This window comes from Pongo abelii, chromosome 7 (assembly GCF_028885655.2).
Source record: "Pongo abelii isolate AG06213 chromosome 7, NHGRI_mPonAbe1-v2.0_pri, whole genome shotgun sequence".
NCBI classification, from domain to species: domain Eukaryota; kingdom Metazoa; phylum Chordata; class Mammalia; order Primates; family Hominidae; genus Pongo; species Pongo abelii.
In genome coordinates, this window is record NC_071992.2 from 115,744,446 (window position 1) to 115,762,758 (window position 18,313).

At 37.1% G+C, this 18,313-nt stretch overlaps 1 protein-coding gene across 14 annotated transcripts in view; it reads left to right on the forward strand.

The window, feature by feature from the left end:
- The window catches only part of VPS13B (vacuolar protein sorting 13 homolog B), a 916,166-nt gene that overhangs the window by 823,588 nt on the left and 74,265 nt on the right, over nucleotides 1-18,313 (forward strand). The gene's annotated exons all lie outside the window — the stretch shown is intronic.

Sequence of the window (18,313 nt, forward strand, 5' to 3'; positions counted from 1 at the left end):
AAAGAAATCCTAGGAAGTACTCTTGAGAATCATGTATTTGTTAAACTCTGGGTAATAAGGAAACTACTGCCTGCTTGTGATTAAAAGAAAGTCATTAGATTAGAGAACAAGTTTTCCCATCTGGTCTCTAGACCAGCATCAGAATACATTATACCCTTGGGCTCCATCTGAGGGTAGCTAGATGCTGATTTCTTGTTTTTTCATCAGATTGCCACACTATTGGTATACAATTTGGAAAAGTAAATATAATGCAGTATTTCTTATTTAAATACATTTAGTTCACATTAATCTGACAGGACACTGAAATACATGACTGTTTTTCATAAAAATTTTCTCACATGATATGGTATTGCATTCATATTTTTAGGGTAAATCACATACCCTTGTTTTCTAATTTTCCTCTTTAGAAATGTCCACGTTAGAAGTATTTAAGTTGTTTTCCTCATGTAACATAAAGGATGTTTTATTTGTTTCAAATTCATCTATGTTTAATTTTTTTTCCTATGGACTACAAAAGTGAGAGCATACAGGTATACTGACAAAACCAAACAAAAAACACCTATAATTCCAACCACCTAGAGAGAACTCATGTTAACACTTCCTGTATAACCTATTAGATCTTCTAAGTTTCCATTGTCATTGCATTCCCAGCAATGAATTATGAGGGACAGGAAAGAAGCCTCTGAGAAGCTGCAGTAATATGTAATTGTACACTGTACCTGTAGCCACTTTACCAATGCACACACAGCAAGCTCCAGGCCTTAGCCGGTAGAAAGCAAAGCAGAGGAAGCTTAACTCTCCACAGTCATTTGAAGATGCATAGCTTGCATATCCCTCAGAGACCCTCAGGATTCCCTGGACACCGGAGCCAGGATGGAAAGGGTGATCATAAGAGAACAACTGGCTCAGGAGTGTGGGGAGCAGTAGTCTTCATGCTATAGACATACAGTTTCTGGGTGGAGAGGAGGTCAGCAGGAAAGAATGAATAGACAACCACTGTCACCAGCACACCTTTCATTTTCATACTCATTTGCACTATTTCAAGGCCTTTTTGTATTTATTACAAGTTTTATATTCACAGCATTCCTGTGCAGTATTATTTGTTATGCATATTTTATAGATAAGGAGACAAATAGAAATGTGAAGTTAGGTAGTGGCAGAATTAGCACTGAATTCCTTATCTTTTAATTCTCAATACAGTGTCACTTCAATGTTGTCTCACTCCCCTAGGTTTTGGCAGCATGAGTTGTCTGTTAGAATAGCCAAACTGTGAAGTTTGAAAAGAAGGGCTGAGAAATCACTGGAATAGTAGGCCACATCTAAGGCTAAACTAATAGGGGATTCTTAGTCCAAGTATGAACCCTTGCAAAGTCTTAACTGTGTTACCAAAAATAATAGGAGCTTCTTAATGACAAACTCTAAACATAAAACAGGTATCTAATAAACTTTGTTTTTTCTTTTAAATTTGTAACTGCATCTTGTGGATGCAACTTTTAAAATAAGCTGCAGTCATTATAATCTTCTTAAGACTAAAACCTAGATAACCTAGATAATATTTATAAAAAACAATGTCTTCTTACTATATTTCTGTATGCTAATGTAAGTGGGTTTTAGGACCCTCTGAAGCCAGAAGCCTTAATGGGCCCAGAGGGTCTTCATGGAATTCCTTACATTCATTACATTCACAGTTGAAAATTCTGCTGTGTTCTAATGAGAGGCTACATGAGGATCAGAAAAACTAGCCACTCAGTTTCAAACTGCACCTGGAGCTTGTCATAGATGCACAATTGAGCAAAATATTCCTTTTTCCAGACTCCAAGTCATATCCTGCATTGCCCAGCAAGCTTTGTTTTAGGAACATTTGTGTCTGCATGTTTATGCTACCTTGGGTGTTAGTGAATTCATAGTCTCAGGGAGGATTTCTAAAGTTCATGGAACTTAACTCCACTAAACAATGTAGCTAACATTGCAGAGATCAAGAAAGTGGCAGTGACACCTGGAAAGGTTTCAAAGAGGTCAAGATATCTTAAAACCACACAAGAGGTTGCTAATAACAGTAAGTCCCAATAGGATGAAAAGAAACATGGACACAACCAATTCTAGAAATCCAAAGCTGACAAACCTTTTAGAATTGAAAGTCATAAAATGCTCCTTATAGTTTCTAACACATGCTCTGGGGCAGAATCACTTAACATTCTGGATATCTCACAACAATTTCTCGCCTAAACAAACAAAGGAAGAAGAAAACTATTTCCTAGGGAATAATTGAATATATTCAGCTGCACAGAATCATAGATGCCATCACAAAGAGCTCTTAAATATTCCAATTCAGTAGACTTAAGATCAGGTTGGATGAGAACAATAACCAGCAAGGGACTGGTCGTCAAAGAAGTATGTCACATTATGCTATGTTGAATCTAGGGACCAGAAGTGTGAGTTTATAGAATGTTTCCCCAAAATATAGGCAGTATGTGCAGTTCATAGTCAAGGGAAGCTTTGTTTAATTTAGACAAACCAGCTATAGTGACATCTCCACCAACTAGTAGGATTTATATAGAGGCTGTTTAACTTCCTTTTCTAGTTAATAGAGAGCACCGTTGGTTAAACTGCTTGGAATTATATTGCCTTTATCTTGTACGTAAGGATTTACACTTGCTTTTAGCCTCAAACATGTATAATTTATGGGTTATGCATTTTTTTCAGAATTGCAGAATTCTAGTTACCAATGACTTAATTGTGGTAATCAAACCATCAAGCAAGTGGAAATAGGCTCTAGACAGAGCTGTGGAGAATAATAAAACATTTATCCAAAATGAATATAACAGAAGTTTCATAAGCTCATGAAAAAATAGCAAATATTTAAAACTGCAGGTCAGGCATAGTGGTTCATGCCTGTAATCCTAACACTTTGGGAGGCTGAGGCAGGAGGATTACTTGAGGCCAGAACTTCTCAAGACCAGCCTGGGCAACATAATAAGACCCAATCTCTACAAAAAAACTAAAAAATTTAAAAATTTAAAAATCTCTACAAAAAAATTTAAAAAGTATGTGTGGTGGCACATACCTGTAGTCCTAGCTACTTGGGAGGCTGAGGCAGAAGTATTACTTGAGCCCCGGAGTTCAAGACCAGCTAATGAGACCCCATCTTAAAAAAAAAAAAAAAAAAAAAGCAAAATGTAACAAGGTAAAATTAATTTTGATGAGCAGCAGAGCATCTTGGAAATATTCATTAAACAGAGTGACACATAGTGACAAAAATATAAATCCTATATTACTTTAAAGCAGAGGTGGCAAACTTTTCCTATAAAGGGCCAGATAGTAAATATTTTAAGCTTTCAGGATTTACAGTTTGTTGCAGCTACTCAACTCTGTGTAAAATCAGCCATAGGTGATATGTAAACGAATGAGTGTGGCTGTGTGCCAATGAAACTGTATTTATGGGCAATAACATTTAAATTTCATATAATTTTCAAACATCACAATTATTATTCTTTTGATTTTTTCCATCCATTTAAAAATGTAAAAACCATTCTCTGCTCACAGGCTATCCAAAAATAGGCTACATGCCAAATTTGGCCTATAAGCCTAAGTTTGCCAACACTTGCTTTAAGATTTCTCAGTTGATCAAATTCAGTAGACTAAAGGTTTGATTTAAAATTGTTTTCACTCTGACCTCACTGGTATTCCTATCATTTGAAAGCTTGGTACAAAGTTCTAGAAATTGAGAAATGACAGATAATAGTTTAAATCTAACTTTTATGTAATTAACCTGTACTCACCAAATTACAGTAAAATATTTTTATTATACTCATTCTGGTCCTAATCAGTACATAACAGAAAGTTCTCCAATTTTCGTTTTGTATGTAACAATATTTTAAAACGAGACCTGGTCGTTTTTTCATTTGTCTAAAACGGAAAGCAACAGGTTTTGAGTATCTGCCTATCTTTTAGTAATTCCAGCCAGTTGTCAATTTCATTAACTAGACTGTAATTCTTAGTTACTGTGCTTTACAAATCCGTTTATATAATGCATGTATACATATATATTTAGAGAAAGAGCATATTTCTTGTTGCCACAGTAACAATTTAAAAACTTAAAAAGCAGACTTGGGGGACAAAGAAATACTCTGTGTTGCCAAAGCTGATAAATTTTTCAAGTGTTCTCCTATGTGTGCATGCATGTTAAAGTTTGTTTAGAAAGGGCAAATGAATAGACACTATTACACACTGGAGTTGCTAATGGAATTGGTACTTTATTTCTAGAAAGCAATTGGGTAAGAAACTTCAAAGCTATTAAAATTATCGTAGATTTTGACCCAGTAAGTCTCCCAATAGTAATCTACCCACTGGAGAGAAGGCAAATTAAAACAAAGATTTTTATACCATAAAAGTTTATCACAGTTTGTCACAAAATATTTAAAGTACCAAAATGTTCACTTTTAAGGAGTTAAGTAAAATCTGGCATAAGACTATCTTATAGATATTTTATGGGATCTTTATGTTTTTACATGGAATGGAGGAAGTGCTACCTATCATGTCATATAAGTCAGAAAAGCAGAATATAAAATTCTATGTATACAATGTGATCATAACAACACACAAGCAAATGCACAAAACATACTGGAAAAAGACATGTCAAAATGTTATCAGTGGTTGCCTCTGAATGTTGGGTTAAGGTGATATTATTCTATTTTTGTCACATTTTTATGTACTTTTCAACTTCTTAATAAGGAGAAAGAAATTAAATTTGAGACATTAAGCACCCCCACACACACACCCAAAACTCACATACAGACTAAAAGGAACTTCAAATACTAACTCTTAGGAACAGCACCAAGTGTAATGATATATCAAGAGTGATTATCTTTATTACTTCTTATACAAACTATTGCAATAGTTTTTCTCAATTGTTCTCTTAGTTAACAGTTTTGCCCTGTTTTAACTCTGATTTATCTTGCAGACTACAGCTCAAGCAATTTTCCTAAATACTTTGATTGTTACACTTTCCTGTCCAGAAACCATCACATGCTACACCATGATTTATTAAATAATATCCAAATTATCTGACCTCCAAGGCCTAACTCAGTCTTTTCACAGGCCCTCCTGCCATTATTTCTCTGTAGCTGTTTATTTAGTCTCCCTCACATTCATTTTTTTAATCAGTATATTTTCATGTATTACTTATTGTATTTAAATATATACATTCTTCTAAGGAACTTACTGTCTATTGAGGGACCCAGAAAAGTAAAAAATTATTATAGACATGACATTGTCTATCAATCTATCAGGATATCATTGCAGTAGTTCAGGACAGAGAGAAATGAGGGGTGAATAATGAAAACACTAGCCATAGGGAAGAAATGCTAGGGAATCAGGAAGTAAAATCAATTGCATCTGGATATGAACAAAGTCTTAATGGGAACTCAAAGGAAATGTTTCCAAATCCGACATGAGGATGGGAAGCTGACAAGGCTTCTAGACAGAAGGGATATTTGTATTACATGTTAATGCCTTGGAGTTAGCTAGGCCAGTGAAGTGAGGGTGGAGGCGATATTCCAGCTAAGAGGACCAACATGTGTGAAAGCCACAGAGGCATGAAACAATATGGCACAGAAGGGCAACTTGACTAATTTGGCTACAGTGTAGAGTACATGTGTGGAGCTGCAAGAGGGGGAAGTAGGCTGAGGCCATGAGGGCTCTTGTATGCTGTGCTAAGAAGTTTTAATACTGTCTTGAGGCCATGATAGCACAAAGGTGTGATAATCTACATACCCAGAGAGATCAAAGTTAGCTTTCCACAGAAGCTAAGTTTGAACAGTAAGTATAGGTTGGCCCAGTGGACGACAGTGGAGGGAGTACACAAAGAAGAACAAGGGAGGTATATATAAACAGCAAGTTATGGTCAAGGGATTTCAGGTTTTGTCCAGTGTAACTGAATCATAAAAATTGCAGAAGAGATATGTGCTGGTCCACTGGCTCTTAGAGTGGTAGTGGTGGGGAGCCCCTGATTGTAGGGATGGCCAACTTTCATAGTGTAAATACTTCAAAGCTTATTTCAGGCTACCAATGGGTTGACCACCGGTTTGCAAAATCTCTAAACACTTAATTGCTGGTTTTCACAAACAAGTATGAGCCAGCTCCAGCACACCACTATCTGGCAGAGTTATGTTCTCAAGAGCCTGGGAATCCATTTCAAGAAGATACACATCTATGTGATGGGCAGCTCTTTGCTACTGAATGGGTTTAAGTAGAGGAATGCCAGGATCACAGATGTAGTTCAGAAAAGTTCTACTAGTGTATTTGAGAAGACAGTCTAGAGAAGATTGAGAATACAAGCAGAGACTACTATGGTCACTGCTGCGTAGTCCCGGAGTGAGAGAGATTATAGTAACTGAGCTAAGACAGAGTAGAAGGCATTAAATGATATAAATGCCTAAGAAACTGATATTTCTGTGCATAACAGCAACACATTCTGAACAGAACTTAAAAAAAAAAAAACAAAAAACTACCTGAAGGCTCTGGAGACTAAACAAAGGCAGATTTTGGAGGGGAGTCGAAATTTCGAGCAAGTAATTTGCAGGATGACTTTCCCATTTTTTTGGCTTCGCCTTGAGGGCAACTGCAGTCACGGCAGAACAGGGGTGGCCTACCATCTTTTGGCCCAGGGTACCAGGGGAAATAGCCTAGGCATCCTAGGCTGCTAGGGAGTGAAGAGAAAACCCTGGAGAGGGGGGGGCCATAAAATGGGAACATAATATTTTTAAATTTGGCCCAACTGTTCAGCTGACTGCTGAACCACACACATGCATGGGGCAAACTGAATGCAGTTTGTACCCAAGGCTTAAAGAAGTAAACTAACCTGAGCTGCTGCTCATCCAGGTATGAGAATTTCCAGTTTGAGTCTAAACAAGTTAGTTGCCTGTTAACTACAAACGTCAACACTCTTTGGAGCAGTCATAAGAGAATCCAGATTCTCCACAACAAAACATGTACAATGTCCATAATATAACCCAAAATTACTTGACAGATAAGAGTCAGAAAAAAAAATGTTACTCAATTTCCAGGGAAAGACAATTAATAGATGCTAATCCAAAGATGACCCAGATGTTGGCACTATCAGACATGTACTCTAAAGTGTCTGTGTCAAAGGTGAAGGGATTTTACAGATGTAATTAAGGTCCTAAATTAGTTGATTTTTAGTTAATCAAGAGAGAAAATCTTGAGTGGGCCTAATTTAATCAGATAAAAACCCTAAAAGAGTGATTGGACCCTTTTGTAAGGAGAGAGAGGCATAGAGGCTCCTGCTGGCCTTGGGAAGCAAACTGTCATGTTGTGATGGCCTATGAAGAGGGTCCTGGGGCAGGGAGCTGTGGGAGGCCTCCAGAACCGGAAGATGGCTGCCAGCACCAGGCAGTAAGAAGTTAAGGCCCTTGTCTTACAGCCACAAGAAAATAAATTCTGCCAACAACTTAAGCAAGCTTGAGTAGAGTCTTTTTTTTTTTTTTTTTTTTTTTTATTATTATTATTATTATACTTTAGGTTTTATGGTACATGTGCGCAATGTGCAGGTAAGTTACATATGTATACATGTGCCATGCTGGTGCGCTGCACCCACCAACCCGTCATCTAGCATTAGGTATATCTCCCAATGCTATCCCTCCCCCCTCCCCCCACCCCACAACAGTCCCCAGAGTGTGATGTTCCCCTTCCTGTGTCCATGTGTTCTCATTGTTCAATTCCCACCTATGAGTGAGAATATGCGGTGTTTGGTTTTTTGTTCTTGCGATAGTTTACTGAGAATGATGATTTCCAATTTCATCCATGTCCCTACAAAGGACGTGAACTCATCATTTTTTATGGCTGCATAGTATTCCATGGTGTATATGTGCCACATTTTCTTAATCCAGTCTATCATTGTTGGACATTTGGGTTGGTTCCAAGTCTTTGCTGTTGTGAATAATGCGGCAATAAACATACGTGTGCATGTGTCTTAACAAGTCAAGCCTCCAGATCAGAATGCAGCCAACTGCAGCTCATTTGGAGTCTTATGAACCCTAAACAGAGAACGCAGCTAAGCTATACATGGACTCTTGACCAACAGTCACTGTGAGAGAGTAAATGTGTGCTGTTTTAAGCTGCTAAATTAGTGCTAATTTGTTACAGAGCAATAAAAACATAATAGATGGGCCAAGCATGGTGGTTCACGCCTGTAATCCTGCACTTTGGGAGGCCATGGTGGGTGGATCTCTTGAGTCCAAGTGTTAAAGAGCAGCCTGGGCAATATGGCTAGATCCTGTCTCAAAAAAAAAAAAAAATTAGGCATGGTGGTGCACACCTGTAGTCCCACCTACTCAGGAGGCTGAAGTGGTTAACCCTTTGAGGCGGATTGCTTAACCCTTTGAGGCGGAGTTTGCAGAGAGCTGAGATCATGCCACCGCACTGCAGCCTGGGCAACAGAGCAAGACCCTGTCGCCAAAAAAATTATATATATATATATATTTGGAGACAAGACAAATAAAATACATGATGGAAGAAAAAAGTAAATTTGAAGATACCAGGAACATCATTATGAAACTACTGAAAAACAAAGATAAAGAGAAAATTTTGAAAGCAGCCAGAGGAAAACAACACATTACCTACCACACATTAGGAGAACAACAATCAAATTACTATGGACTTCTCTTTAGATACTATGGAGGCTAGAAGACAGTAAAACAACATCTTTAAATTGCTGAGAGAAGGTTTAACTTGATAGAGGTCTGTTTGGAAGATATTTGGGAGGTTAAAATCAACAGGATTTGATTATTGATCATGGAAGAGAAGAGTCTGGTTTGACTCTGAGATTTCAGACTTAGGTGATGTGTTGCTAGTTTTGCTATTGGCCAAGACAGGGAGCTGAGTAGGACAGTGTTTGAGAGAGAGAGAATGGGGCAGGGTGTTAAGAGCATAACAGAGTAATCCTGAAAACCATTTTGGACACATTGAATTTTAGGCTGCTATAGAGGGCAGGAAGGATGGTTTATTAGAAAAAGCACAAATGTGAAGCCATAAATATCTGAGTTTCACTCCTAAGGTTTGGTAGCTGCATGAAGAGTGGACAGTTTCTTAGTTTCTTGGCACTTCAACTTCCTCTTCTGCATAATTAAGAGACTGTTGTAAATATTCCATGTAAAACATTTATAAAGTTCCTAGTAAAGGACTCAGCTTGGCTGGGTGCAGTGGTGGCTCACACCTATAATCCCAAAACTTTGGGAGGCTAAAGTAGGAAAGATAGCTTGAGGCCAGGTATTTGAGACTAGCCTGGGGCAACATAGCAAGACCCTGTCTATACAAAACATTTTTTAAAGTAAAAAGAACTTGGCTCTCTATAACCAAGGGTTCCTTTTTAGTCCTTTTCCCCTAACTAGACATCCAAATGGACGTGTAAAGTAAGCAAATTCGATGTAAGAGGCTGGAGCTCAAAAGAATAGTCTGACCTGGAGATATAAATTTGGCCTGTTATTGGTACCTAGCTAGAAGTGGGAATAAATGAGCATTCCCAAGGAGAGAGTGCTAAGAGAAGAATTATCTGTTGCTGCAGAACAATGTACAATGGTATACGATAGGCATACGATAACTACAGTAGACATTTCCATGTATAAAAGTAGGAAACAGAAGACATACAGGAGTTTCTGGTCCGTAGAAATTCTTAAATTCAATCAGATAAATGTTGGAAGTTTCTTAATTAGTACTCAGTATTACTCCTACTTGGAAATAGCTTCCCGTTGCTCGTGGCTTTGTGCACATGGCTCCAGCCTCTGAGTCACCCATTCTTTTCCACGAAAAGTAGCTTTTGTTTGCACCTTGTAGTTTTCCCAGCCTGCTTTCTGCTGGTAGAATTTTGAAGGTTCAAAGTCCTCTTTTCATTTTCTACTGTCTTTATCTCTTTCAGTCTAAGTTGGCAGTGTTTCTGCCAATATTATTCTTTAGACAACTTTGTAGGTCTCTTTTTATTCTTACTGAGGTTTACTATATTAGACAAAATTACACCCATGTATCTTTTAGATAAGCCCTTCTCTACTTTAAGATTTTTCAATATTACTGAGGGACATAACCCTTAAGTGTCTTAGAACTCCTTTTGTTTGACTCGCTCTCTGAGCCATCAATTTAGGTCTTTCTAAGGTCTTTCAAAAGATTTTACAGGCATATTATTTGCTTCATATTTAGACCCAGCTTTTCCGACCATGTCCTGGATTTGATCTTTGCTGGGAAGCCATTTCTTGATTTTAGCATCATTTGCATCTGATAAAGCTAGGAACTTTCAAAATAGCAAATCCTGGCTCCTTTTTGTCTGACAGTCCTTCCTTAAGCTTATATCTCCCCTTGTGGATGTTAGTATTAGCAGCAGGTAGAAACTAGGAGGCACTTCAACACTGCCTGGAAATCTACTTAGCTAGATCATGTAGTTTATTAGGCAAATTTTCTACTTTCCATGTTACTGCAGGTGATAGTGTTGAAAAACTTTCTGCCACCACATAGCAAGGATCCCCTTTCCACCCATGTCCAATAACATTTTTCGCACTCTGTAGCTGGCAGTCTCCTGTAGGGCCATCACGTTTCTATTAATAATCTCTCTGAAGTATATAGACATTCCCTAACACCCTTCCCAAGTTCTTCTAGTTTTTACTCACTTTCCAGTTCCAAGCCTCCTCCACATTTTAGGCTTTTGTTACAGTAGTATCCCATTTACAGATACTAAATCTCTATTAGTCACCTATTGCTGTATAAAAAATTACCCCAAAACTTGAGTAGCGAAAGCAACAAGCACTTATTATCCCACAGTCTTGTTAGTCAAGAATTTGGGGCATAGTCTAACTAAGTGATTCCAGCTCAGCGTTTCTGATAAGGTTGTAATCAAGACATCAGATGGAGCTGCACTCCTCTGAAGGCTCGTCTAGTCTGGAAGATCCATCTTCAAAATACTTACCTACATGGCTTTTGGTAGGAGGCCTCAGCACTCCACTACAGGGATCTCTCCAGAGAGTTGCTCGAGTAGTCTCATGACATGGCAGCTGCTGTCTTCCAGATCAAGTGATCCAAGGCAGAAGCCACAATATCTTTTATGTCCTAGCCTCAGAAGTCATTCATTGTTTTATTTGTAATATCCTACACAGATCTGCCCTATTCAGTGGGGGGAACACAAAGGCACAGATAACAAGAGGCAAGGATTACTGGGGCTGTCTTGGAGGTGAGCTTGCAAAAAGGGTCAGTAGCAGAATTTGCGAGTTGGGCTGTGAAATAGAATGTATTGAGGGGAAATAAGAGCTATGAGGAAAACCAAGATGTCACAGGAAAACCAGGACATAATGGTGTTTTAAAATCCAAAAAGGATATTTAGGGGGATAGAATTATCAGTGTTGTTAAATGTCCTAAGGGAACTGAGTGAGGTAAGAATTGAAAAAAAGAGACCATTGTATTTGGCAATTGGAACATCACTGATGGCTCAAGGAAAGCACTTTCAGTAGAGAGATAGGGATAAAAGCCAGATTACAGTGGGCTAAGAAGTGAATGGGAAGTGACGAAGTGGTGATGATGAGCATGAATTTTTTTGTTGTTGTTGTTTAGTCTTAATCATGTGTTAGCTACAGAAAGCCACAGGGTTAAGGAACAATTTTAAATGGAAGAGAGTTAGGCACATTAATATAGAAGAAGAAAGAAATGGGAGATTGATGATCCAGAAGAGAGAATGACTAATGGCATAAAATCTTAGAAGGGAAGAAAAGGAAAGAATTCAGATCACAAGTGGAAGGACTGACCTTGAATGGGAAGAAGTTTATACCAAATTTTATTGCTGTTTAACAAACCATCCCAACACTTATTGACTTAAAAAACATTTATTAGCTCGTGAGTCTGTTGGTTAGACATCTAGGTTCACTCAAAAGGGTCTTTTGTGGGTCTCACCTGGTCTCACTTAGGAGGCTGAAGTCAGCTGGAGGTCATTGAGGGCTGGGTGGTCTACAATGGCCTCACCCACATATTTAGTGGTCAGCAGGCTGTTTGCCAGGTGTCTTTGTTCACATCCACGTGATCTCACCAACAAGCTAGCCAAGCTTCTTCACCTGGTAACACTGTCCCAGGAGAATGAGAGCAGAGACTCCAAGGCCTCTTGAACCTGGGCTCAGAATTCACACAGCATCACTTCTGCTACATTCTGTTGCGCAGAGCAAGCCACAAGGTTAAGCCAGATCCAAACAGTAAGGAGCTAGATCTTGGTGAGAGTTGCTGCAGAGAATTTGTGGCCATTTGCAATGTACCACAATAGTCTCCTCCTGTTGTTGAGACAGGAGGGAGAGAATGAAGATAGACATGAATATGGTTGAGGTTGTATTGGATGTTTGCTGAGAATGAAAAGGAAGAAAAAGAGGGCTTTAATAAGGTATTGTTTCCACAATATTTAATCCTGTATCTTGCTTATAATAGACAGCCGATAAGTGTTCCTTTATTTTTATTATTTTTTTTTTTTTGAGACAGAGTTTTGCTCTGTGGCCCAGGCTGGAGTGCAGTGGCATGTCCACAGCACTCTACAGCCTCTGACTCCTGGGCTCAAGCGATCCTCCTACCTCTGCTTCCAAAAGTGCTGGGATTACAGGAGTGAACCACCACACCCAGCCAATAAATGTTCATTGAATAAGTAACTTTTGGGATTTCTCAAGAACATAGATTTAAAATCTTAATAATAAAATTGTCAACACTATTCTTTGCATAATGTTGGATACTTTTGTATATACTATTAATATACACAGAAAAGAGGCACTGATCTCAAATTATATGCCTCAATATACTGTCAATTCAGTTGGGCTCTTAAGAGTAGCTCCTGGTCACACACCCCTCCCCTTTTCCCATTCCTGCCCCTTTGGCCTCCTTATGGCCTCTAATGAAAAGTCATAAAATAGGAACATGCTACAGGAGGAGATTAGCAATATACTTCAAATTGGGCACAACTTTCATGTATGTCTAACTCTTCACATTTTTGTTTATCCTTTTGTGCTTATTCTATGAAAATTTTTATTGTTTATCATAAACTGAAAGTATATAGTGTAATCACTAAATATTATATATTGGAAGTAGATGTCATTACAAGTTAAATTTGCCACATATTGTCTTTCTCTAATTGTGGAAGTAGTTTCCCAGAAATCTACAGTGTCACCCTTATTGTTGTGTAGGGCACAGCTGTCTGCAACTAGCAGTTCCATTTGGGGAGGAAGGATTTTATGCCTTTGCTCCCGAGTGGCAGTAACAAGCTTCTTTTTATTGTTGCTGACATTAAGATAGCTAAAATCAACAGTGAGGTAAACACTTCTTGGGACCATCTGGCAAGGATTTTAATCCAAAATATTCTGTAAACACGGACTCCATTTGAGTACCCAGGAACTACCGTCCAGCCGCCATCAACTGCATTTTTATTTCAGTTTTAAGCAGTAATTGAAATAGCCAAAAAAAAAAAAAAAAAAAAAAAAAGGTAGTCTGTAGGGATTCCAGGAAACTTACATTCTCTGGGGGAGCTTACAGTGCCTTTTGAAGTCACCAGTAGAAGTAAATGGGGTCCTAGCAGTTTTGGTCATTAAGTATTTAATGCACAGAGCATATTTGGAGTTTTTTCATTTTCTGTTGGGAGATACATTCTACCTAAATCAGAGGCAGAAGTTTAGGGTTGAGTTTTCCTTTTCCTTTATATTTCAAAGTTTCTTTGTAAAACTAATTTATAAAATAACCAATTTCAAGACTTTTAAAGTCTTTCACAAGAAATGGCAAAGATAGGATTGTGATAGGGCCCTTTATCCAGTCCCAGGGCTGATTTCTGGAGTTTTCTGCAAGCCTGCATGAAAGAGAATGGGGATATTTCAAGTGCGAAGCGCCCAGAGGAATGGCTGCTGGTGCTGCTAATGGTCTCTCTGTTCCTCCCCTGGCGATAAATCTCAGATATTGAAATATAGCTTTGGAGAAAAATATACTGAAGATTTCTTAAGCTTTTTACAAGACACTCAAAGCCTTTTCACAAGCCAGTGCTCTGCAAATGTAAATTCTTGATGTCTAAACATAAAGGTCCTTTACTGAGCTAATTTTAAAAGTGAATTTTAATACAGAGTACTTGGAGAAAGGGAATGCAGCCAGACTATTAAAGCATGGTATTTTGCCATTTTTAAGTAATGGGAAATACTGATTAAGAATGTTACAAAGATTTCAGCATACATAATGTGATTGTCTTCAATCATAACCTGTTACCATGAGTCTGTGTAACAAAAGCATTAACTCAAAGACAATGGCATACCTATTGCACTGTGGCACTTATTATTTCCGTGCTTTTAAATTATTTCCAGAATATTGAAGAGCTTGTTATTTAAAGGTCAGAATAATGCCCAAGACATGGCTAAGCCCACTGAGTGTCAGATGCATGGAATGTTGGATGACTTCATAGTTATGAAATTATTTCATTTCTCATGATAATTCCTGACTTGCCAAGTTAGTGAATTTTAAGAACTCTGAGAGCAGATTTTAAGATAAATGTGAAATAATCCATACTTCTGGAGTCAGGGACTTCCCTTCAGGCATTAGTTCATATTTGACTTGCTTGACTTACACTTGGGGATAAAATGAGTTAGGACAAGGTCTTAGATACCACATTCCCTTACTGGGAAAGAAAACCAACTTGCACAACTTTGGCTGGCTCATATTTCTTGTTATACAGGCACTAAGAAGCAGCGGTTGCCATGAAATACTTTATTTAACCTTTACAAAAATGTTTTCTTAGTACAGCAAGGCAGTTTAGTTAAATGAAAATAAATAACTGTAAAAATTTTGGATTTCTCTTATATCCATCTATTGACTTCTTTTTCCTAATTAAAAGTTAAAAATAATTACAGTTGTCCACATTGCCATGTTGACTAAAAAATGAAGTTTATGTAAAAATCACTTGATCTTTTCTTAGGACACGTGTTGGCATGTCTTCTATTTTACATTAAACTAAATTTTACTGAATAGTGAATGTTACATCTGAGAACAGTTTAAAAGAAAGCTTTTATTCAAACTTTAGGCAGGTTTCTCTATTGTTTGTATTTTGTCAAAATTGATTTTCAAACAAAACCTGACAATTTGACTCACAGGATATTTATTCAAATCTGAATGACTAACAGACAGCCTCTCCAATTTCTTATCTTGTTGCTCCCATTTCTCAGCTCACCTAAATTATTCATCATCATTTCCTTCTAACATACTCTTAACTCTTCCACTGAAGAATTGGGTCTAACCAAATGCCTGATGACCATTGACTATCATTCTGTTAAGAGTGTGTCTGTATAGCATCAGAATCTCCTGGTTATTGACATAACTTAAGCAATCAAAGTCTGTATTTATTTTACTTATTTTTAAAAAAAGAAAATGTGAATTATTTCAGATTTTATAGACAGTCCATCCTCTTCTGTATATACATATATATCAAAGTTCTTTGAATCTGCGCTTTTCAACCCTTTGTGGTGGTACCAAGGGTAAACAGTCTTAAAGACTGTCACACAATTCTAGACTTAAAGCAGCTATTAATATCACAGCTCATGTTTTTTCAGTCACGTATCATTTATAGGGAAGACTTTAGAAGAATGAGAACAATAGATATGTATAATGTTGAAATGACCTCGTTAAAACAAGCCTATTTATCATTTCATACTTTTTTAACTGTATTTATATCTGATTTTATGATTGAAATGTTCAAAAAAAGTTATGCATAAAATTTAAAAATGAAATATTTTAATGCATGAAAAATCTTTCTCATTAAATCTTTTTGCAAAAATGTTTATGCAGTATATTAGTTTTCCCTAATTTAGGTCACTTAGATTTAATTTATTTTTTAGCCTAGAATACCCATTAAGCATCTCATTGTTTTGTAGAAAATAATTTAAATGGAAAAAATGCTACTATTCTCCCCACTTTTCTTTTTTTTAGGTTATTTTAAGTATGTAAATTTCAGCCAGAGATTGAACAGAAAATTCCTGAACAATAAAAATCCATAAATAAATTCTTGAATTTAGAGTTGTGTTTATAGTTATTTGTGAAAAATAATTTAAAAATTCTATGGCTTGATTATAGGTATGTTGAAACATTGATTAAGCCTTAATGTTTGCTAGAAACATGTGAAATTTGATACCCTGACTTACCCAGGGAAATTCAAATGACTATTACAAAGTATATGATGAAATGACACAATGAGCTGTTTTAAAGCTATGAAGAATATAGATATAACATATGAATAGCATTATTTCAAACAGCCAAACAGTGACTTTCTTGTCAGTTACTTTGTTTCATTGTCTCTCATGCATCAATCCCTGGTGTTTATTGATGATTGATGCTCTGAGAGGAAATAGCAGTTACTGACCTAAGAGTTCACTTCCTCTTCACCCTTCCTTCCTGTATCTCTCTCCCACCCTCTGTCTCAAGATTTGACCTCCTAAAACAATGATTTTTTTATTCCAGAGTGACTCCTTCTTTCCAAAATCAATATTCAGTGACTCCATTTGGGTCACAATCAAAACTATTAGAGGAAAGTAAGCTGACAAGTTGATAATAGAAAGTTAATTTTCTAAATTCTGTTGACAAAACAAATGACCAGGAGTTGTTTTCACAAATAGTTTGAAGCCATAGCTTGCTGCATTTATGGCTTGTCTTTGTTTCTAACACAGTCGGTATGCTTTGTAGACACAAATTTTGTGCAGAAAGAACCACTCCCTCCCTGGTTGTCACATGACAGGTTAGGTTGTCACCTACTTTTGTTTATCAGAAGTAACATTACTGTCATCTTTTGTTCTATTTCGACGTGTCTTTCTTATTTTGGGGAGTAAGTAAAATCATTCTCTGGTCAAACTTTTAACTTCCCCAAGCAGAACACCTCAGAAGCCCTATGTTTTTCTTACTCTAATAACATTTTGCAGTGTAATTATTCTTATTGAATATCTGTTTATCCTACTATATTGTAAGCATTTTCAGCCCAAGTGAACTGTCTAGTTCTTTTCTATATCTACCATGTGTAGTACAGTTAGTTGGCTTATAGTAAACATTTAATAGCTGTAAATCCTTAAAAATACTTGCCAAATTGAACCAGGTACAGTGGTGCATGTCTGCAATCCCAGTACTTTCGGAGGCAAAGGTGGGCAGATTGCTTGAGCTCAGAAGTTCAAGAGCAGCCTGGGCAACACGGCAAAACACTATCTCTACAAAAGATACAAAAATTGGTCGGGCATCGTGGTGCATGCCTGTAGTCCCAACTACTCAGAAGGCTGAGGTGGGAGGATCACTTGAGCCCAGGAGGTTGAGGCTACGATGAGTCATGATCGTGCCACTGCACTCAAGTCTGGGCAATAAAGGGAGACCCAGTCTCAAATAAAAAAAAACAAGCTGTTGCCCTAGGGAAAAAAGCTCACATAATTGCATTAAATGGCTTCTAAGAATCATGTGCATATGTAATATAGCAATATAGCAAGCCAGACTCTGTGCTAGGAATTATGGAGGCTACAGAGATGAACTGAAGATCATGTCACCCTCTTGGCAAAGTGCCAAGAGGGCAAGTTGGGAAAATTTGGCTTTCATTAGGAGGCTGAACTTGAATTTTTAAAATAGAAATGTGTAATTTCTTTTTACCTAAAATGTGACCTCTGTATGCATCCTATTAGACATTTTTTATTTTAATAACATTTTTGTCTGATTGCCAAATAAGACACAGTTGTAATATAAAATTTGGAAATTACCTGAGGAAGCACACAAAACACACATGGAAAAAAGGAAACTTAAAATGCATAATCCCATAACCCTAAAATAACCACTGTTAGCATTATGGCGTATTTCTAGCCTTTTTCTTCCTTTGGAATAGGTATACATACTTTTTATTTGTTTTACAAAAATGGGGTGTACTGCCCATACCTTTTTGTAATGTGTTTTTCAGTTAATCTATTGTTAACTGATAGCATTAACATGTTTTCCTGCTATGATTGTTTTTCAGTCATTTGAAAGTACTCTGCAGTGTAAGTATAGTTTTGAATAGAGGCTCTGAATAATTTCAGATCTTATATCTTTCCCTTCCCAACACTCTGGCCCTGAAGAAATCACTCAGCCTCTGTTTACCTCCATTTGTTTTTTCATCTGTCTACCTTACAAGATTGTTTTAAGGAATAAGTAATATTAAAAAGCACTTAGCCCAGTGCTTGACACATAATGTCTAATAAAGGAAAGCTGTTTTTATTTTTACTGTGTTATTTGACCAATTTCCTAATGCTGCCAAATTTTTATTAAAATA